The sequence below is a fragment of the Carcharodon carcharias genome, chromosome 9, assembly GCF_017639515.1.
Source record: "Carcharodon carcharias isolate sCarCar2 chromosome 9, sCarCar2.pri, whole genome shotgun sequence".
Taxonomy (NCBI): domain Eukaryota; kingdom Metazoa; phylum Chordata; class Chondrichthyes; order Lamniformes; family Lamnidae; genus Carcharodon; species Carcharodon carcharias.
The window spans coordinates 145,320,045-145,342,549 of record NC_054475.1 but is presented as its reverse complement, the minus strand read 5'-3'; the positions used below and the strand labels follow the sequence as shown (position 1 = coordinate 145,342,549).

Genomic DNA, 22,505 nt, shown 5'->3' with positions numbered 1-22,505 from the left:
GAACGATACAGCGAATGTTAGGAACAGAATTCAACTTAATTAAAAGAAGCTGTGCAGAATCAGAAATATTTCATAGAAAGAAAGGTTAATATAAAAATTGTAATAGCAACTCCTCATTCCTACAGAATAAACTGCAACTGCAGTTAAATGGCAGAACAAATTACACCTTTTTTTTCTGAGGGTGCCCCTTATATTTTATTAATTCAAATTTTCCTTTAATCCTGACAATGTTCCTCAGCCTAGAGGATGGCCTGATGGGTGGTGTCAACCATCTGATATCCTGGCCAAGACCCATCTTTCAAGAGAACGTATATATGTGTGTGTGGGCAGAATCATCCCAGATTTGCACTAAGTGTGGCGACGGGTGGGAAAAGAGCATTTTACCTGCCGACTACAATGGCGGCTTTTCACACCGCATTGTCCCAATCTCCCCTCCTTAATCATGCATTCCGGGGAAGTACACCATTTCGATGGTGGGTGGGCTCTCCTTTGCCGCTTCCTCTAGCCGAGTGCCATATTTAAAATGCAGCCGTGCACACATCTCTCGGTGCTTCCAGCCCAGGATTGGTGCACAGAAGACACGACCCCAAAAGGCAAGAAGACTGCAGCCCCCTGATTCAGTGATGCATCCCTGGAATGCCTTTTGGATGCCGTGGAGGCTGTTCAGGCCACAGGAGGTCCAGCAATTTCACCGCTGCGATTTGATAGGCGATGGCAGTGGTGATCAGTGCCAATGCACAGAAGAGGTTGGCCATCCAATGGAGAAAGAGAGGTTGAATGATCACATCCGCGCTGCCAGGTTAAGGCAACCATCTCATTACTCTAAACACTCGCACTCAAGCCCATCATACATTCATTGGCTGCTCACTCACTGCCAGCTCAAAGGACATCACCACTCACTCTCTCATATACACCCTTGCATCTCAATCTGGCTTCATCTCCTCTGGAGACTGCCTCCTAAGCCCTCACCATCTTGGGGCCACTTGCACAGATCAACTGTGCACCACACACACACCCTGGGATACACCCCTTCTCTAGTACAGCACTTGCCCTGCAACCTCTTCTCTTGCTGAGGCCTCTGCCCTGCAGTCATTGAAAAGCCACCCCCATCTTATAGCTGGTCTAGTAGGTAGAGGCCTGCCCATGAGCCCTCCTTAAAGTGAAGTGGTGCTGTCTGCAAAACCTGGCACTGATGACCGCGAGTGCTGCCTGAAGCAAAGTAGGCAAACAAACTTCAAGTCATGAGCGAAGTGCAGCTCGCCAAGTGCACGTCGCTTATGTACAGTTGTGAGACATGTCGGTGTGCAATCACGCTGATGTGCCTGGAGCACCCAGCGTTGGGGGATGATTCCGGCAAACTGGGCTTATAATGATATGCAGATGTATGGCAATGAAGTACCCGACGGCAGGAAACTTGGCCCGCCATTAGCGGGCAGAGCAGACGGACGATTGCAAAGTGGCTTCACGACGTCGTGAAACCAAGGTTTTGGCCGCCTTGTCATATTGTCTGCTCACGCCGCCAAAGAGTCCCACCACCAATAGGCATGGAAAATTTGGCTCTGTGTGAGAGAGAGGATTGACGGGGTGTGTGTGGGGAACATCACAGGCAGAATTTTACTTCCTGCGGACAGGCGACCTAATCGAGTGTAAAATCGAATACGATGGCATCGGGTGAGCGTCCTGATGTCATTGCGCGCTTGTGCATGCCCGCCAACAATTAAGAGGCCTATTAAGGCCATTAATGTATTAATTAACCTGGACTTTTCGCTGCTCGTCCAACGTTACAGTTGGCGGGCGGGTGAATCGGCCAGGTGGCCTTTGCGTTTTTGAGGAAGTCTCATCCAAAGGCGGGTTGAGGTTTCCAATATTAAAAAAAGAAAAACGTTTGGGCAGGATTCTTATAACCTATATGTTTAGGTGAGTGAGTCCTATGTGTGGAAATTTTTTTTCTGCATTTTCAAATCTTTATTTGATGGTTTTAAATTCTTCAGCTCCCTGAGGCAGCTCTCTGCCTTTAGGGAGCTTTCATTGGGTGCTCTCCCACGCTCACGCTAATGTCAGTGCTTGCCCTCCTCCCGCCCCCACCCTGGCAGTGCTGACCTTTCCAGCACGCCTTTCATGCTGGCCGTTCGTTAATTAGCCCGCCCGACCACCTCAAAATTCTGCCCCAAGTTCCTCTTTCTGTTCCAGCCTGATTTTTCCCATGGTGCTCCCCAGCAGGAGTCAGTAAAAGGTGACCAGGAACAGGAGTTTTAACTGATTTTTCCTCTTCTAACTCCTTATTTCCAGTGCCCTGTGATGGGGATGCTGAGGTGAATTGTAATGCCCTCATGGCAACCAGGATCAAACCTGGAACCTTTAATGTCACAACTCACTGAAATATATAAGATTCTGGGTGGATGTGACAGTCTGAAAGGCTGTTTCTCCTGGCTGAAAATTCTAGAACCAGGAACATGGTCTCAGGATAGCGGGGGTGGCAGTTTAGGACTGAGACAAGTAGAAATTTTTTGACTCAAGTAGTTGTGAATCTTTGGAATTCTCTACGCCAGAAGGCTGTGGATGTTCAGTCATTAAGTGAGGATATCCAAGACTGAGACTGATAGATTTTCAGACACTGGGAGAATTGCAGGATATGAGGACACAGCAGGAAAGTGGAGTTGAGGAAAATCGGCCATGATCTTATTGTATGGCAGAACAGACTCAGTGGGCCATGTGGCCTACTCTTGCTCCTTTTCCTCATGCTGTTACCTGAGATTTGGAGCTTCAGTGCATTTGTGAGGGGCCCTCTAGCTGGAGGGTACAGTTTACACTCAGCTGTCACTTTACACTGACGATGAATGGTAGGTGAAACTTGAATTTCAGGAAAGGGTTGAGGTTTTAATCTCCTGTTCAAGAATGCAACCAATTTAGAATCACTGCTGAAATGTTATGAGGGTGAAGGAAAGAAAAATAAACTGAACTTAAAATATTTTACCTGGCAGAAAAGTACTTAACTGTCCAATGTGGATAAAAGTAAAGATGATCTAAAACTCTGACTGAAAGTAGCTGGTGTGGAAAATATTACAAAGCAAATTTTGGGAAAAATAAAATAAAATTTGACCCGGTCAGAATTGTTCTCTTTTTTTGGACTCCAGGCGATCCAGAAATTTTACTTTTGAATTTGCAATATCCATGTAAGGAAATTTGTATGTTCTAGGCCGAGGTGATGCAAGGTGCTTATTTACCTGGTGAGCACCAAGGAAACTGCTGTGCTATGCCTTGCATCAGTGCAAGAACTTGTAAGGGCTGTATTTTGGCTGAGGAAAGTGGAATTGGGGAGGCGGGGTTTCATTTCCGGCTTAGAAACCCATCTCCCCAACGTGAATCCAACAAAGCTTCCGATTTTGGTGGAGGCGGGGGATTGATCAGCAAGGGTTTGGGAGTGACAGCTAAAGGGTGGCCGGAGGCGGGAGAGCAGCAAAGCCCGCAACAAAGTCGTTGTGTCCTGACTCGTCACCGTCATTGCTGTGGCCGCCACCCGTGCATGGTTTAATATGAAAGCGCCTGAGTCTCCAAGTAGCTGGAACAGGGCAGGGGAATGTTAATGTTATTAAAAATTTCATTGCCGGTGGAATAGGTTTTCTTCAAACCTTTCACTTTCTCCAAGCCATTAAACCTTTTCCTGGGCTGCTTACCCTGTTCCCGACAGGTTTATAATTTATAATTATTCGTTTAGATAATATCACCAACTTTAACTTTAACACCTATGTGTTCTATTGTACTATTGTCGTTGACATCTTTTGATGATCTGCTTCCATCACTGCTTGTTTGTCCCTACAACCACACCCCCCCCCTCCACCTCTCTGTCTCTCTATCTCTCCGCCCCCCACACACACACCTTAAACCAGCTTATATTTCAACTCTTTCTTGGACTCGAACTCAAGTTCTGTCGAAGGGTCATGAGGACTCGAAACGTCAACTCTTTTCTTCTCCGCCGATGCTGCCAGACCTGCTGAGTTTTTCCAGGTAATTCTGTTTTTGTTATAATTTATAACGTTGAGTTTTGCCCAGCACCATGAAAATAGCAATACGGCGGAAGGCGAGCTCTTCAGGAGCTGCTCAATCACCTAAATGCACCCAATTAACAATGCAGGTGACTTTACTTTCCCATCCTCCTGAAAGTTGGCAGGATTGGGAATGCAGGTGGACATCCATTTCAACCCAGCTGTAAATATTTGTTCCACAGACGTGATGGTTCTGCACTAACAGTGATTATGACTTGAATTTTGTTTTTGAACATGTACTTCTGATTAACATAGCTAAGATACTCTACATTACCTTTTCTCAAATCTTGTTTTCAGCTGGTGAGTGGTTCCTATAGTAAGTTTGTATGGAGCACTAACGCTGGCTCTGAAGAATCAAAGCTGTGCATCATGCACTGGCTACATTTTAAGTTTTATAATATTGCTCAAGTGTAACTGGAATTCATTTTTATTGTGTTTTTTATACTGTGAAACTCTTCCATTTGTGCTTAGTTTCACTCTGAAGTATTAATTATTGGTTATTGTTGGGTGGGGAGGATTTATGTATTACCTTTCATGTCCTCAAGATATAGCACTTTTTCTTTGAAGTTTATCACTTGCTATGTTCTCAAACATAGCAGCTTGATCCATTACAAACTCCTACATTCACATTTATAATGGAAGGTGCCAACAGAAATGTGACATGCTGTAATGACACTCTTCTCCCCCCTCCCCCATCCTCAATCCAAAAGTTGTACATATGTGTTTATAAAGAAAAGAAGTGATTGTACAATGTAGGAATATATAATGGAAAATAAAATGAAAACAGAATTATAACTTTAAGATAGTGCACACCCTGGATCAACTATCCCCCATCCTCTTAAACCTCTTTACCTGAAAACTATATTTGGCCTCATTCCCTTGAGCAACACTGGACAGTGACTAGTGGCTTAATTGAAACATAAAATAGAACAAATCTGTGGGCATCTGAAAAGCGAAAACACAGACTAATGTTTTGGGTAAAGACCATTACTGAGCTGGTTATACAGGAGCCTTCTTCAAATCCCTGGTGAAAGGGTCTCACCCAAAACATTAAACTTATCTTCTTTCATCTTCTCTGAAGTTGGTGGACTTGTTGGGTTTTACAGCATTCCTTGTTTTAACAGATCACAAAGTATGGCTGAGGAAATCATATGGGTTATCTATATCATTCTGCCTTATAAACACGTGGTACACCCATTAAAGTGGCTAGCCACCAGCTGAATAACTGAGCTTTTGCCTCCCAAGTCAGCAAATCATTCCGGGCATTGATCACTCTTTTTGGACGAGGAGGTGTTTTCTGCCATTAGTCCTGAATTTGCTTTACCATTTTATATCTGTGCACAGCTGTACTGCACTCATGGTGTAAAGAGTGAAATAATATACTTAATATAGAGACTTTCACATCTTTAGCATGCCCCAATCTGCTTTACAGCTAATGAATTACTTTTGGAATGAAATCACTGCTCTATGCTTAAACATCGAATCAGAGCACACATAGCAATAACCCAAAGCAGCAGTGACATGGATGACTGGCTAATTTTGATTTTGGTGTTGTTGCTCAAGGGATAAATGTTGCTCATGGTATCCGATGACCTTCCCTACTCTCTTTAATAGTGCCAAGAAATCTCTTATGTCTATATAAACAGGCAGATAGGATGTACAACATTTCATCCATAAGACAGCACTCCAATGTTTCAGCATTTCCTTAGCATTGTACAAGTGTCAGAGGACATAGTATTATCCACTCTGATGCTAGAGTGAGACCTGAATCCAAAACCTTCTAACTCGGAAGTGAGAGTGCAACCTTAGAACCAGGACCGATTCTTTAGTTGTGCTCAGGATTAAACCTATCCATTCAAAGCTACTGATTTGACAATATAACCCATCATTGTGTTAGTTTTGTTCATTGCATCTCTGCAATTGGGGCAAAAACCGTGATGACCCTGATATGGGGAGGGTGTGGAGGAGCACTAAGAGTGGGAAGCCCAGAAATCTGGAGAACTTGGAAGTCCTGTCAAATTTAATAGCATCATCACTTTTTTATATTTCAGTTTTCCGACCAGCAGGCAGACAGACTGACCATCCCTACCAATCAGAAAAGATGGCGGCGTGTTGGGACATGGCAGCCTGGAGGGAGGGGCAGATACAAAAATAGGAGGGGGGAGTTTATTTGTTCATTGGATGTGGGCATCACTAACAAGACTGACATTTATTGCCCATCACTGCGTGCCCTTGAGAAGTTGGGGGTTGGGGTTGGAGAGCACGGGTTTTATGTCAATGAAGATTGAGCTTCACAGACACTAAAACTTCCTCCTGCGTCAAACATCTAATATTAGAAGGGGAGGGTTTGCAGACAGAAATCTCAAACCAAACATCACATCAAGATTCTACAGAGTCACTTAATTCATTGGAGCCGAATATCATCAGCCTTTGAGTCTACAAGGAGAAACATTTGTCTGTTCTCTCTCTTTAAGTTTATAAATAGCAGCATGACTGGAAACGAATCGTCAAACACAATCCCGAGTGATAGTGCTCCAACATACTAACTGTGGAAAGAGCTGTTAGAATTTAGAGTCCCCAAGACCCCCTCTTACCCTTCATGTTAATATCAATCCTGACATTTTTTTCTATCAAAGCTTCACATGTAGATTATCTTTGTATGAATCGTTTGTGGTTATTCAGCAGAATCGGAAATAATGTGTAGACTTTCTCTTAGTGAAGGAGAGTACATTTGAAGCTGCAGCAGCCAGATTTTCAGGTTACATTGAAGGCTAACCAGCTCTGCAGTTATTTTGGGGAGAAAGTGAATTTCTGAGAAGAGTCTTGCATCACTCTCTTTTTGATGTTATCACATGAGAGCAAAGCAGTGATGTGGCATTCAGCCATTCGCAGCATGTGCCTGGCAGGCAGACAAGGAAAGGCTTTGCCAAGCACTTCTCAGTGACAATGATGTCCCTATAAAGTCGAGGATGGTGGTCTGCCGCTGTGTATTGGACATAAACAAATGAAGAATTTAATGCTTTGTAAGAAAATATTGGCAAGGCAGCAGGAGTGGCTGTTGCACAATGTGATTTACTAGGCAGTTATTGTTATAGTGCTGGATGGGACCATTTGACTGTATCTTTGCAAAATTGTAACCAAACAGTCTAATGTATTTATTTGAGGAATATGAGACAACTTTGCAAAGGGACACGGTACTCTGACAAAAATTGAAGAGCTTTTGTCACTTCACAATGTCCAATGAGGTTCCTTATCCTTGTGAGCATGAATCAGTGACATTTGGGTGTGATTATATCTGCCCCAAGTGACCATTATGCTTGAATTTAAAAAAGCTCTTGTAAATGTGCCCAAATAGACCTCACATCTGTTGGTGTAATGTCCTGCACACAGGCTGTTCCCTGACTCTTCTGGGAATTGACACTAACTGCATAAACCCTGGATGTGCGACAAAGACATGAAGTATTGCCAATGGCCCTGATAGATACCCTTGGGTGTTGGTTGCCTGATACGTGCCATAGGGAGACCTAAGGGTGCAAAAATTTTTAGAACACAGCCAGGTAGATTAATATCATGTTTATATTCCATGAAAGCAATTCTCCAATAGGTGGGCCCATTGGGGCTCTGGAATTTATCCCATTTCTATTGTGAATCAGGCTTCAGTGCACATTGACCACAGTTGTGACTTGGTCATAAGCATTCTTTGATGCTGGGGTAAGGTGCATTCCATTTAGTGAGTTCATAATTGTATAACTAAACCCCAAGGGCTGAAAGTTCAATCTAGCCATATTCAGAACAAAATGGTGGTACGCAGTATCTACCAGTTGACTGTTAATGCTTCACATTTGATAGCATGGACAGAGACCATCTCTTGAAATGGTGCTTCAACTGCTCGAACTTCCTAGTATTGGAGACGAAGCCACTTCCTATGGCAGTGCTGTGATGCAAGTGGGGTGCGTGCTATGATAATTGTGATGAAGTGCTCACTGTCAGCCTTATCTGTGGGCTACAATTGTTCTGATCATCTAGTGAGGCTTTGTGTTTTTAACATCAAATAGGTGCACCATCTATACATTATAGCATAAGAAACATATACTGAAAATTGCATGAATTAAAAAGATTGTGTCAAGTGTGAATGTTGCCATTAAAGGGCATGGAAAGCCCTAGGTTTAATGTCAAGGCATTACAAACCATTTGAAACATGTACCCTGGAACCATTTGTATTCCCAGTACAGGTTACATCTCCTACAGTGACCCAGCTAGCCTATTCCCCAACTCTATAGACTATGCTGTGATCTTAATTCACGTGGCCTGTTTTTGCCATAGTCCACCAGTTTAATTTCCAAGATATATTCTTGTATTCAGTCATGTTCTCATCATTCCCACCACATAGCTCAATGTCATCCGTAAACATCATTGACCATGGCATTTCCTGTCTCACTTGTTCAATTAGAATATCCATGACAATCAGGAAAAGAAAGGGGCTCAGTTCTGATCCTTGATGAAATCCAACTTTGGCTTCGAAACCCGCACTCTTTCCCCCACTCTGCTTCTAACTTTTGACTGGTACTCCTTATACATGTCCGGTATTAGTCGTATCTACTTCTCAGGGACTCCACACATTCTAGCACATCATCTTCAGACTTCCTCTCAAGGCACCTGGTCATAAGCCTTCCCTAGATCGATTGATGAAGATTGTACAATCTTCATGTTGTGTACAATCATCTTGTTGTAATGGCCTTCCTGATTTTTCTTCATTACTTATCTCAAAACGCAAATGGCGTCATTGGTGCTTCTTCCAGGCATGAATCCAAACTTACCTTAATTGGTTGCCACTGCTAGACCCTGCTCCATGTTTTGAAAGTGAGAAATTGTGTTGGAGTTTAATTCCTCAGCATTTTTGCAACCCTGAATGTAATGCTTTCCCTTTCCTTTCAATATTGGTATCAAAATGCTTTGCCTCCATGCCCTTGGGATTTTATCTTGATCAGCATCTAGATCCCATATTGACCTAGTGTCTCATCTGGTCCTACTGCTTTGCTGATTTTTATTTCATTCAGTGCTGTTCTGATTACTTCCAGATTGATACCAGTTGGCATTCCTTGATTGCAGCTACCTCTTCTGCCTTTTGTTCTTGGGCTTTCTTCATTCATAAGCCAGTTAAAGTATTGGCCCTACCTCTCTTTGACTGCATCCTTTCTTTAAGGTTACTCCACCTGCATCCTTGATTGTACCTAGATATCTCACATCTTTCGTTAACACATCTCTAGCAGTCACTATTCTGAAGATATCCTTCTGTCCCTCTTTGGTATCAAGCCTTTTGTATATTTCTTCCATGGCCAGGGATCTTTCTCTAGTAATCACTTTCTTTGTATTCCTTTTTGTTCTTCAACTTCTTTAAGCCCCGAGTATCTGATGAAAAACACTGGAAGATGGGTATGAAATCAAAAGATCAAAGAACCAATATGTGTTAATTTGAGCCTAGGGAAGAGGACCATAGTGAAGGTGTAAAGATTATGGGTAAGACTTGGTAAAAGTGAGTAGTTTCAAGTTCTTGGGGTCACTGGTGCCAGGAGGTGCAAGAATGAAAATGGAAATTAAGCATCAGGTTAGATCTGGTTGGAGTAATAGGAAGAAGTGCAGTGGAGTGTTGTGATAGAAAAGTAGTGCTGGAACTGAAAGGAAGACTCTACAAGACACAGGTCACGATCCTGGAACTCCCTCCCTAACAGCACTGTGGGTGTACCTATGCCACATGGACTACAGCAGTTCAAGAAGGCAGCTCACTGCCACCTTCTCAAGGGCAGTTAGGGATGGGTAATAAATGCTGGCCTAGCCAGTGATGCTATATCCCATGAATGAATGAATTAAAAAAAACATTGTTATATAGTGCAGAAAATTGGGCAAAATTAGAGAAACAGTGACCGGATAGTAATGAGATGCAGATGCTGTGATGATATGTGGAGTGACGAGAAAGGACAGTATTGGGAACACATACATCAGGGAGTCAGTGAAGATTGTGTGAGCATCAAAAAAAGTAGCCAAGAGGAGATTGAAATGATGTGGCCACCTGTTTTAGAGAGAATGGAATTGTGGTGAGGGGAGTTATGGAGCTGGGGCAGGAAGAAGAGGAGGAAGGCCTAAGACCAGATTGAAAGATTGGCCAGAGACTTAAATGCAATGGAATTGGAAAAGGAATGAGTGACTGACAGGAGGAGATGGGGAAGGGTGATCAACTAGCATTGTAGCGACCTTAAGTAAAATGGGAGAAACTAAAAGAAGACAAAGACCTCCCTTCTATTTATGGATATTAATTAGTGAAAAATTGTATTTTGTCTGCAAAACTACCACTGAGCATTTGGCACTTAAAAGGTTAACGTTTCTCTGTGCCTGATTCTGTATAGGAGGTTTAATTTGATACAAGCAGCATAGCTCCTGATGTGCCCACCCTAAAAATGCATCCTGAGTGACAGAGTGTAATAGATCAAGGAGCAGAAAGCAGATATTTTTATACTCTTGAGGGTTAAACATCACAATGACTGATACTCGTTTCCAGTTCTTACTCTGCAGTCATCACCAGTTAGGTTAAAAGCCACTTAACTGTGTTTTAACTGTTCGTTCACAAATTATACAGTTGTTTGCAGGTTCCGGTTTTATACTAATGCTTATATTTCTTTGTGTGTTTATTTCTCCTTCCTCTGGTCTAAGCAATAATCTAATGCAATGTTTAATGAGAAGGGCTGTGAAATGGGATGCTGCTGTTAGTTTGTAAAGGAATACGCTGGGCTTTATGCACTACCGCTGACATATGGCCGACTCCTCTTTCACATTTGAATAAACAAAGAATCTATTCAAAGTAGATGTGTGGTGCATGAGCCCAACCAAGCTCTCAAATTCCAAAGTATTCGTTGATTGGTTATTTTCTGTTGTTTTTAAAATAACGTCATTCTGGCTGAAACAGTGACTTGTGAACAATGCTGCTTACAATTTGCTTCTACTTTTGTGCACTTTCTGATCATTAACTCTCTGCCGCCTGAAGTTGCTGCAGCAAGGAGACTGCAGCATTTCTGCTCCAGCAGCTGTTTTTGACGAGGTCTCCTGTTGTCATTATCAGCTGACTGCAAAAAGCGAGTCAATCTGCATCTGAAATAAGGGGTTTAACGTTGACGTCCTCTTAATGTGTGCAGTTCTGCCTTATTAACACACTGGAAACATCTGGCAAGCACATTGCTACCCCTTTTGGGCACCCAAGAGTTTCATGGTGCACTGATATTTCAGAATTGTTTATCTATAGAAGTTGTTCTGCAAAGTCTCCTGGCAGGCCGTGAACTGCAAATGACCCTGATCATGCTCCAGTTTTCTACATCAGCCAGAACACCTTAACAATTGCATGTGAAACTTCTGACTACATGGTAAGCCATTGTATGTTCCTCAGTGGCTGGCTAAGCAAGCTCCTTACAAGTTGGTGAGTACAAAACTGCTTTACTGGCCCACATGGGCAGGTCCAGTGGCCCAACATGCTGATGGGCAGTGTAGAGAAGGCCTTTATCCCTGGTCGCCAACGCAGGTCCTTTACCATTGCTGTCATGGTTGTAGGTTGTCTTCAGAAATGCTCATGGAATCCATATCTTATGATAGTCTGCAGCACCTTATCTACATTACCAGCAAGCTATTGCCAGTAGAAGTTCATTGGAAGGAAGGTAAATAGGTATTAGCAAGACACCGTGGCAATGGCGTGTGTGGTACTAGGGCGACAGAGAGGTGAGTGTGAACTCTAAAACCTCAGTTCAGAAACTGCTGTGCCCAGGGAAGAACAACACTTAATGGGAACATTGATATTTCTAGAAGTTTCACTTTGTCAGCAGTTGAAGAATCTGCAATTTGTGCAAATCGGATATAGTGAGCCGGATTTTCCTCGCTCCATGGAGAGGGAATTGGAGGGGACAGTGGCTGGACTGAAAAATAGGAGGGGAGTCAGGTTGGAATGGCTCACCAACACATCCTGCCATGGGGAAGGTTTCCAAGTGGAACCAGATCGGCTGCCTGCAATAAAGATGATTACGGCCCCAATTTAGGCACAAATTTTTTTTGAAGCCGCACCAATGGCCTCTCTGTGGCAGATTTGGGCTCTTCAGAGCCAGAGAGTCCAAGCTCCAAGGACAGGGCTGCGGGCCTGAAAGGCGACAGTAGCAACCCTGCTAAACGGTCACCCATCCACTCCGAGGGGCCTAACAACTTTGATCTTCATTTTTCATGTTATCAGTGCCCCTGGGGGTGCTTCATTGATGAGGGGCTTTTATGGTCCTAAACCCACCCTCCAGGTCGGGTTGCCGAGGCTTCAGAAGTTTCAGTCCTCTGAAACATCATCGAGCCTGCTTGTTGCCCTTAATAAGACAGCAACTGGGGAGGTGGCCAGTTAGGAGGCCATCTTCAGAAAGGTTCCACCACCAGTTTTGCTAGCAGAAAGTGTGGGCTTGTGACCCCCATTTGGTCCTAAAATTCAGGATCCTGAAGCCTAAAGTAAAATCCAGCTTAGTGACACTTTGCTGGTGAATCCTGTGGTAAATATCTTTGTATTGCATGGATATCATGGTCGAAGGTATGAGTAACTTTAATGTGGTGGTGATTTTCTGTGTAGAAGCCCTGTCAATACTTGCAGGCATATATTACTGAACACTGATGTGTTTGTCTCACAAGCTCAGGCGGATGGAAATTTTCATTTGCAATTATGTGATCATTTGAAAAATTGAAACTTTTTTGACTTAGTCAGGTTTCCTCGATCCTTGGCTTGCTTCTGTTATCTTGAGGGGGTGTTATGTTTGTCCTGAACAGCTCTTGCAGATGTCTGCAATGTCAGGAACGAATGCACACAGTTAGCTATTGGCAAAGTCCACTAGAGATTGAAGATTGTACTGAATCTCTATTGACCAGAAAAGAAAGCATCCTCCAGCCGGGACTGTTAGATTTTATGACTGCTCTTTAAACATGGACAAATAATGCACCCCTGGTAGCACCCATATAATTATGCCTGCCTTCATTCTCAATAAGTGAGAGAGAATGCATGATTGACACTAGGGGAAAAATTTTCCCCTCATTGGGGGGGGGTGGGGAAGTGCAGAAGCAGGCGCGAGCCGTTGCGCCTCCGATCGGCGCCGTCATTTTATGTGCGCTATGCGCTTCCGGTGGGGGTGGGGGGGGATTCCCTCAGCTGGGAGTGCACTCTTTCGCGCATGCATGCGAAAGAGCACACTGATCTCCCTGAGGCTAAGTGCTGCCTCAGGGAGATCGCCTCAGAGTTAAAACTATTAAGACAAATGTGTAAAAAAATTTCCCTGACATGTCCCCTCATGTGACACTGTCACATGAGTTGGGACATGTCCATCACTTTAACTCAAATCTTTATTAAATATTTAAAAACCACCATGAAACCTCATCCCGCCCATGGATGAGGTTTCACGCTTTATCTTAAGCCCTCCAGGGCTGCCGGCCTGCCCGCCACCCTAAGGTTGGACGGGCAGGTCCCTTAATTATGTTAATGACTTTTTAAATGGCCTCAGTAGGCTGTCGGTGGGCGCACAGCTGATTCGGCTGCACCCCCGCCGAACTGAAAATGGAAATGCCGCGGGGTGACGTCGGGAGTTCCGCCAGATGTCATCCCGTGTCATTTTAAGCATTGGTGAGTGGGCCCCGTGTCCCGCTCACTAAGCTAAAGATCCTACGCTAGGTTACTTTCAGTAGCTCAGTGACTCTGAGAGCTTAACATAACATTTATTTTCCTTTCAGTCCGAAAGTTGTAGGTTCAAGCTCTGCAACTTTGACCATGTAATCCAGGCTGATACCTCAGTGCAGTAATGAGGGAGTGCAGCATTGTCAGAGATGTAATCTTTAGAATGAGATGTTAACAAAGACCCCACCACCTTCTCAAGGGCAGCTAGGGTTGGGAAATAAATGTTTGTCTGACTGCGTGCTCTAGTGGTTTTCAGATATCCCATGGCACTGTTTGAAGGAGACAGAGAAGTTCTCCTGGTGTTGTGGTCAGTACTCCTCCAGACATCCCGCCCATTGATGAGGGGAGGTAGGGTGACACAGGACAGACAGAGAGGTCTGCCCTCACCACGGTCCCCTAATCGGAAGTGATGGGACATTAGAAATGGGATGGAAGCCCAGTGACATATTTAGCTCCCAGATGCAGAGATCCATTAGGTGTTTGCCAGGGCCGGGAATGAAATTTCAGACCCCAAATCATTTTCCCCTTTCCCCCTTGCGTATAAATGATCAAATTGTCCCATTGAAAATAATTTCTCTATTTTTAAGAGGCTGTTTGCCGATTCTTCTTGCTTCTCCATTATTGGCTACTGAGCTGCAATACCAGTGTTGTTAGCTTTGAGGCTTCCAAATGAGCTGCTTAAACAGAAACACTGGCCTATGTTTGGTTGCAGATCGGAAAAGATCAGTAAACTTTCATGCCTCTAGGAGCAAAAATGATGTTAAGAGTAGGGTTCCAGAGAAATTCTTGTCTCCTTGACCATTTTAAAGAAGTTTTTAGCTTACATGCTGTGCTATAAATGGTATGAATGCTGATATTACAGTAACAAAGCTACTTAGATGTCAGAAGTTGGTTTAATGCAATAATGCCAGCATTTTTCAAATAAAATACTAAAAGAAAGTAATGTGAACTTCCCTTTTCTCTTGGGTTTTGATTGTTGATATTGTTATATGATTACAACAAATTAATAAGTGACCTTGTACATGGTATAGTAGACACTGTGCATTGTAGTTGAGTGAGATGCCCTAAGTCGTTGTGGATTGTATGTAGACCATGGGAGTGGTGCTAGTGCATATAATGCGCTCAGCCATTGTTTTACAGCCTTGTGCTTTGTCGGTTTGTTAGCCATGCTCTGTTGGTTGGAGTATCCTCCAGATGTTTGTCATACTACTTATCGTGAAAGCTGATCTTTTTCTGGCCTGTTGGTACTAATGTGGCCAGGAAAGGGGACCATATCTGTCAGAATACCTTCTGCTTTGGCCTTTGGGAACACATGGTTTTCTCTGACAATCTTCCACAGCACAACAGGACACTTTAGGACTTCTTTCGTTGATGCCGACATGCCACATTCCTGCCCCAATTACATGGAAGGAACCCTGGACTCAAAACAGAGAGTGGAGAGGGCAAAATGCTTCATATTTTCCGAGTGTAGCCAAAGCGCACTTGCTATCCTGGCAAAAAAAAAATGCATGAATTTGAGAAAATCACAGGGAAACACTTTGGAAAACTTGAAATGTTGTCTTTTGGGTCTGCGCATACTGACTGTGGACCTCTGAGTAAACCTATTCCAGAAAATGATGACTGAAGGATGCTTTTTTTTTAAATTGTATTTCTACTATTTAAACTTTTCATGTTATTCCTGCCTCGGGGTATCATGCTGCAGTCCCAGCCGACCAAAGTAACTCCTTTATGACACCATTGAATACTAACTTAGAAGGTTTGATATTCTCCGAAGATATTATCATATGACTGGGTTGGGGAGGGGTGGGGGTGGTGGGGGCTTGGGTTGTTTGTTGTCCAGTGATGGTACACTGATTTTTTTGGGTAAGTTTGGGTTGAAGCAGACATCGGCCTTGTTGTTAACAACTCCCTGCTAATGACAGAAGTGGAGGAGAAGGTTGAAAAATTAAACACAAGGAATAGGTCCCAAACTGGCTGCCCGAGTATCCTGCCCCAGAGAGATTGGACAGTTAATTAACAGATCTGTCAAGATAGCCTCAGAAGTTGCAAAATAAGTGCAGGAGTATAGAGCCAAACATCATGAATTCATTGTAACTGCATAATGAAAAGGGTACAATATCCTCTTCTTTCCTGCCTTGCATGAGTGCAGTAACATGTGAACCCTCGTAGCTCCTGGTAAGCTGAACTGAAACCCACTGAACTGATTCTCAAGTAATGTTGAACGCACTCATCCAATGGTGGAATAGTCTCATCCCGAAAACTGTGCAGACTAGGGATGCCAACTCTGGTTGGATATTATCACTGGAGTCATATGACTGACCCCTCTGGTCACCCTGCACACTTATCCTCATGGTATACAACCTTCCCACACCATTTGAAAACAATTAGCCATTGGGCCATGAAAAACTTCATGTGCAATACTTGTTATGACCAATAAATGAAAAAGTTCAAACAAAATGTTAAATTTTTTTAGTCTCCAAGTACGCAGGGAGTGGTGCCCTGGAGATTAATCTTTAATTTCTGAAGATTCCTGGACATTTGGTAATGCTTAGTGCAGCCATGTAAGACTGAAATAAACAGAAAAGCTATTGCTAATATCTTGAAAGATGAATGTGGAAAGAGCCTGAATTTTCCCAGAGAATGATTTGGAGGAGGGAAAGGTGAACTTCTAATTAAAATGGGCTTTACTTTAGGATTGCCAACTCTGGTTGGAGGTATTCTTGGAGGTTTGGCCAGATGACATTCTGACCATGTGATGCCTGATTGTGACATTTGATCATGTGAACTGACTAAATATCTCATTTTCCTTTGAAATGAAGTTTTAGTTTTGATCTCAAAAGCAGTATGTGGTGAAGGATCCTACAGCCTTTTGGCATTGGTTCAAGAACTTTCCTCCTCGATTCTTCCAGTGAAAATCCTGTGTTTCTGTTCTTTAGTTCCCCATTTCCATCCATGCAAATAATCTTTCACTTTATGGGTCCCAGTTTCCATGCAGTCCTTTACTGGCTGCTTCTCTCTTAAGGCCACTCCCACTCACCACTCATCTCACTTCCTCCAAATAAAAGGCATTGCTACGGGTACCCATATGGGCCCTAGTTATGCTTGTCTTTTTGTGAGGTATGCAGAACATTCCTTGTTCCAGTCCTACTCGGGGGCCCCCTCCCACAACTTTCATTCTGGTACATCGATGACTTTATCGGTGCCGCTTCCTGATCTCATCCAGAACTCAAAAACTTCATCAATATTGCTTCCAATTTCCACCCTACTCTCCCCCTAACATGGTCCATCTCTGACATTTCCCTTTGCTTCCCTTCCTTGACTTCTCTCTCTGTTTCTGGTGATGGACTGTTTACTAATTTTGTTACAAGCTCACCAACTCCCTCAGCTGTCTCGTCTACACTTTCCCACACTCTTCCTTCCTGTAGGACCTCTATTCCATTCTACCAGTTTCTCCATCTCCGTCACATCTGTTCCGATGTTATCTTCTACACCGGTGCTTCTGACATGTCTTCCTTTTTTCCTTAACCGAAGATTCCCTTCATTGTGGTTGACAGGGCCCTCAACAGTGTTTGACCCATTTCCTGCACTTCTGCCCTCACCCCTTCCTGTCCCTCCCAGAACCACTAATGAAATTATAAACAGTCTATCACCAGAAACACAGAAGTCAGGGAAGGGAAGTGTCAGAGATGGACCATGTGAAGGGTGAAAATTGGAAGCAATATTAATGAATTTTTCCAGTCCTTCCTTTGCCTTCGCTTTCCACCAGCCTCTGCATTCAAACAATTATCCTGCATCACTTCCACCAGTTCCAGAGTGATGACCCATCAAACACATCTTCTCTCCTCTCAGCATTCTGAAGGGACTATTCTCTCCGTGACCCCTTAGTCCACTCCTCTATCACCCCCAAAGCTTCGTTGGCTTCTCATGCAATCGCCCCTTTACCTGCACTCTTCAATGCCCAAGGCACCAAACACTCCTTCCTGGTGGAGCACTTGTACTTATTTCAATTTAAGCTACAGTAATCGCTGCTCACAATGCGGTGTCATGTATATTGCTGGGACCAAATGCAGTCTGGGTCACCACTTTTATGGAACACCTATGCTCAGTCTGCAAGCATGACCCTGAGCTTCCAGTCACATGCCATTGCAATTTACCATCTTGGTCTCATGCTCACATTTCTGCCCTTGGCCTGCCTGCTACAATGTCCCCAATGTTTCTGCTATAATGAAGCCAATGCAATCTGGAGAAACAGCACCTCATTTTCTGATTAGGCACTTTACAGCCTTCTAGACTCAACATTGAGTTCAACAACTTGAGACCATGAACACAGCATCACAGAAATGATACAGCGCAGAAGGAGACCATTCGGCACATCATGTCTGCACCAGTTCTCTGCGCAATTCACTTAGTGCCATTCTCCTGCCTCCTTCCTTTTCAGTTAACGGTCCGATTTCCTCTTGAATGCTTTGAACTTGGCACCACCCCACACTCAGACAGTGCATTCCAGACCTTAGCCACTCGCTGTGTAAAAAAGCTTTTTCTCAAAATTCTTTTGTGGATTTCCTGTGGTGTCACTGTTCACTTTTATTTCAAATTTGGGGCACTCCTGGACTTGTCCTTCTCTCTCCCCAAAGCTAAGTGCTGTAACCTCACTCGTCTGACTTTATTTATCTGCTTCCTAGTCTATGTATCTTCCAGTGGTCTGTGCGTCTCCCCCTCTCTCCCTGAAGGTAACTCTGTCCTCCATTTTGATGTTTCTTTTCAGCCACGTGTCAGTCTGCATCTTATGTTTGCTTTCAGTCTGGGCTGATCTTTCTGCTGCTGTTAACACCTACTCTGGACCTATGCTCTGTTTCTTTACTACAACCATTACCACTCAATTTGAATTTTGTTCCATGATTTCTTTAGTATTTAACCTCTCCTGGCTTCTGACCAATTCCTTACCTTTTTTGTTCCACCTGACCCTCCCCCTTTTACAACATCATAAAACCCATCACATTACTACCTCTTCTCTTCTGAAGATGAGTCACATCGGACTCGGCATTAATTCTGTTTCTCTCTCCACAGATCCTGGCAGATGTTTCTCTTTAAGGTATTGCTGCTGCTTTTCTTGGTTCTGTGAGAAAGGCCCTATGTCCACTCCCAATTCCCAGTCTTTCTCCCTAAACCCTCATTCCCCAGTCTCCAGTGTTTGCTCTCGCTCTCTGCCCCTCGTGCTCTCTGCCCCTCTTTTTTGCTCCCTCCCACCTCTCTCACTCTCTCCCCCTCTCTTTCTTGCCCTGTTTCTCTCTCCCCCTGCCCCCATTCCCCAGTCTCCATCTCTTTGCCTGCCCCAGGGTTGATTGCAGACATCACTGAGCAGCAGCTGGTGATAAACTCATTGGAAAAGGCTGGGAAATGAGTTTGTTTAAAGTTCATGCAGTTTAACCTTGCTCTGTCTCCCGAGGTCAGGCTAATAGTTAGTAATTAATTTCAGTATCTCACATGTCTGACATTTACGTGGGCACTCTGCAGCAGGAAGTTTAAATCGCTGATCTGGACTGCTGGAGGCAACATTCTGGATAGGAGCATTGCATTCTGGTTGACTCCTGGTCATTCTGGGAGGATTGGGAACCTTAATTAGAGTGGTGGGTAAATGATAAGTATTGTGCGATGATTACATTCATAGAGGAAAGATTAGAGAACAGATGAGTCATCTGAACCCCCACAGTCCTGAATTTGCATTATCAAATGGACTGGTGTGTTTTCAGATTGACTTGTCCTACTTTGTACAGGGTTGGGCCCAATTGTGTCCTGAGAAACATCGGTTAAACTAAAACCACTCATAATGAATGCCCTTTTTAGTTTTCAAATGCACAGCTTATGTTTGATCTAATTATGCATCAAACTTAAGTGACTATTTATAAGTGAAATCTGAGACGTCTTATTTTATGGACGCAAGTAAAAGATTTCAACCCATGATCAGAAGAATAGGCCGATATGAATGTCCTGAACTCTTGGAAACTGGCAAAGAAAACAAACTCTTATCCCATCAATCTGATCTGGATTCAACCCAGACCCCCAGAGTTGAATAAGCCACATTCAAACCTACTGAATTGCACAGTCTCTGAGCTCACGATACTGCAACACCCCTAATTAACAGCAAGAGTCCATCTGAGGCCCTCTTGTAATTCAGCCCTTTGATTCAGAACAGTGCAAATTTACTTCAGAAAAATCCATGCACTCTGTCAGCCATGAAGACTCCCAAATGGTTTCATTAAGTGTTTCAACCTTTTGGCTTTTTGGCCATGAGAAATTCTGGTTCAATAAACGAAACAGGTTCCAAAATCAAGTTGCTCAGATGACTCCAGAGGTGCGTTCACGTGAAGTTGAAAGTGTAAATTTTTTTACCGCCTAGGGCACTTGCCATTAGGCTGACTTGGTTGTTCAAATCAGCATCTTATGCCAGTCATAGGACCCTGATGGGGCAGCGACAAAGTGGACCTTGGGTCACACAGTTTTCCGATTACATAATGACTGAATGTTAAAGGCCATGGGAAAATGGCCCAAGCACCCCCAGGTATCTTTGTATTTTTATGAAGTCCAAAGGAATAACAGTACTCTTCCTGTCTGCACAAACCAATGACAGGCTGCTGCTGCCCTGAACTTGATTCCTCTCAGCATTGCTTTGCCCCGCTTCACACAGGATCTACCTGAAGGTCGATTCTGGCATTGTAGACATTCCAAATTGCTGCCACTGGTACAGACAAACTGCTTCCAGCCACTTACCTCGTGCCCAAAGCTCAACAGTACACAATTTAGCACTGTGTGTACTCCTGATTTGCTGTCTGTTCCAAGGTTGAGACCAATTTCTATCCCATACCCCTTCCTAGTCCCACTGGAAAAGGGATGAGTGTGCCACCACTGTGTTTCTCAGTCTCATGGTGGGGTGGATGGCGGTGTGGAGCAGGGGGTGGGGGGAAAGCAAATGGCATCACTGTACATAGCCACTAAGATTGGGACAAACTTGACTGTAATGGAAGGAAAAACTGGTGCAGTGGATAAGCAACAAAGCCCCAAATTTAGGCCCTGGTCTTTGTTCTTCTTAGTTAAGACAAAGTGGAGAGATTATATCCAGCTTCAGCATCACAGATTTATTTGTAACTTTTGCTGGAAAGCACTTAAAAGTGGTAATCAAATGATGAGAGGATTAGTCTTTGCTGTAATACCCTACAATTGAATATTCGGTGTCAAGCTCATGCCATTTAATGGTGATTTAAACAAGGGACAAGCAGACAACCAATGCAAATGGAACTCGACACCAATGGAAGTCACTATAATCAGGAAAAGAAATAAATACCAAGGTTATCTTTGGAGTTTTTATTGTGTATTAGGTAGCCAGCAACTATTCTTGTCCAAGATTTACGTACAACTGCTGAACAGAACAGGTGCAAGTGTGTTGTTGGAATGAAATATGGTCATCCATGAAACTTGGCTGGTGTAGGGGGGTTGGTTGGCTTTTGAATTAGCTGCAAATTGTCGGATGACTTTGTTCTTGTAATTTAACCCTACAGTTGACAAGGTCCCCAGAGAGCAGCCAGGACAATTCTTGTATTTTGAGAGCCATTTCGTTGGGTCACAGCCAGCTTCACATTCCATCAGAGAAGCCTGGTTAATTTTTCCTGTAGCCATAAACAAAATATTGATTTCTGTGGCCAGGGCCTGTTTAATCCTGAGCCTCATAGGCATCCTGTAGTTCTCACATGATTTTTTTTTCATAGCTGACAGTAAAAAGCAGGTAATGTCATGGTACCTTCAATGTTTTACTTATAAGTCATAGAGTCGTAGGACCAGATTTTCATTCCCAAGGCGGGTGCGCAGAGTCGCGAAATTTCTAGGCTCACCCCAGCTGCCTCACAAGAAAGTGCCCTGAATAATGGTTTTATTTTTGTTGTTGGGTGGGGGAGCGCATGCGTGCTGGAGTCCAGCTACCCCCTGGCAGCCGCAAGGCCGACCGAGTGCTGAGGCAGGCTGGTTTTAATAAGACCCAGAAAGCCGCCATTTGGTCCATTGGTCCATGCTGGCCCACGTGATGCAAACCAGTCAGTCCTACTCCCCTGCTCAGTCCCCTTAGCCCTGCAGGCTTATTTCCTTCAAGTGCCCGTCCACTTTGCTTTTTGAAAGCATTGATCGCTTCCGTTTCATCGTGGACAGCGAGTGCCAGGTCATTACCACTCACTGCATTTAAGATAAAAAGTTCTTCCTCATAGCACCCCCTTCCATCTCTTGCCCTAGTCCTTGTAGTATCAGTGAAAGGGGGAATTTTTCCTTGTGCATCTTACCTAACTTCTGCTCTAGTTGTTTTAAGGAACAAGTAAACATTGACCATTCACATGGCTTTGTTACTTTCTCTTCAGAAGAGAAATTTTGGCTACATTTAGGTAGCCCATGGAAATCATGTTTTAAATAAATGCATTAATTGGTTCCTTTTTGAAAGTTTTTTTTCAGATACTGAAAGTATCAGAAAATTTTATTGTCATAATATAATGAACAATGAACCTACTGGTAAATTGCAAAATTTTCTTGAATGATTGAGGAAATTAAAAGTACTGTGATTCCAAAATCCTGTGGGTGAGCATATTTGGAAAACCTGATTTCTATTCAGGAAGGCTAATGGGAATTTGGGGAGAATTGCACTGACCCTTTTCATTCCAGCGTGGGGAGGGAGTTCTGTGTGGGTCTCTCACCATCTCTGCCCA

The 22,505-nt window shown here is 43.6% G+C and overlaps 1 protein-coding gene across 4 annotated transcripts in view; it reads left to right on the top strand.

Moving 5' to 3' along the window:
• Positions 1 to 22,505, top strand: part of LOC121281799 (serine/threonine-protein kinase PAK 3) — a 244,693-nt gene that overhangs the window by 104,630 nt on the left and 117,558 nt on the right. The window contains exon 1 of one of the 4 annotated variants that reach the window (XM_041194795.1): positions 288 to 308. The exons of the other annotated variants lie outside the window; for them this stretch is intronic. The gene's annotated coding sequence lies outside the window, so the exon portion shown is untranslated. Of the gene's footprint in view, positions 1 to 287; positions 309 to 22,505 lie in introns of those variants that run through there. 4 annotated transcript variants of the gene reach the window in all.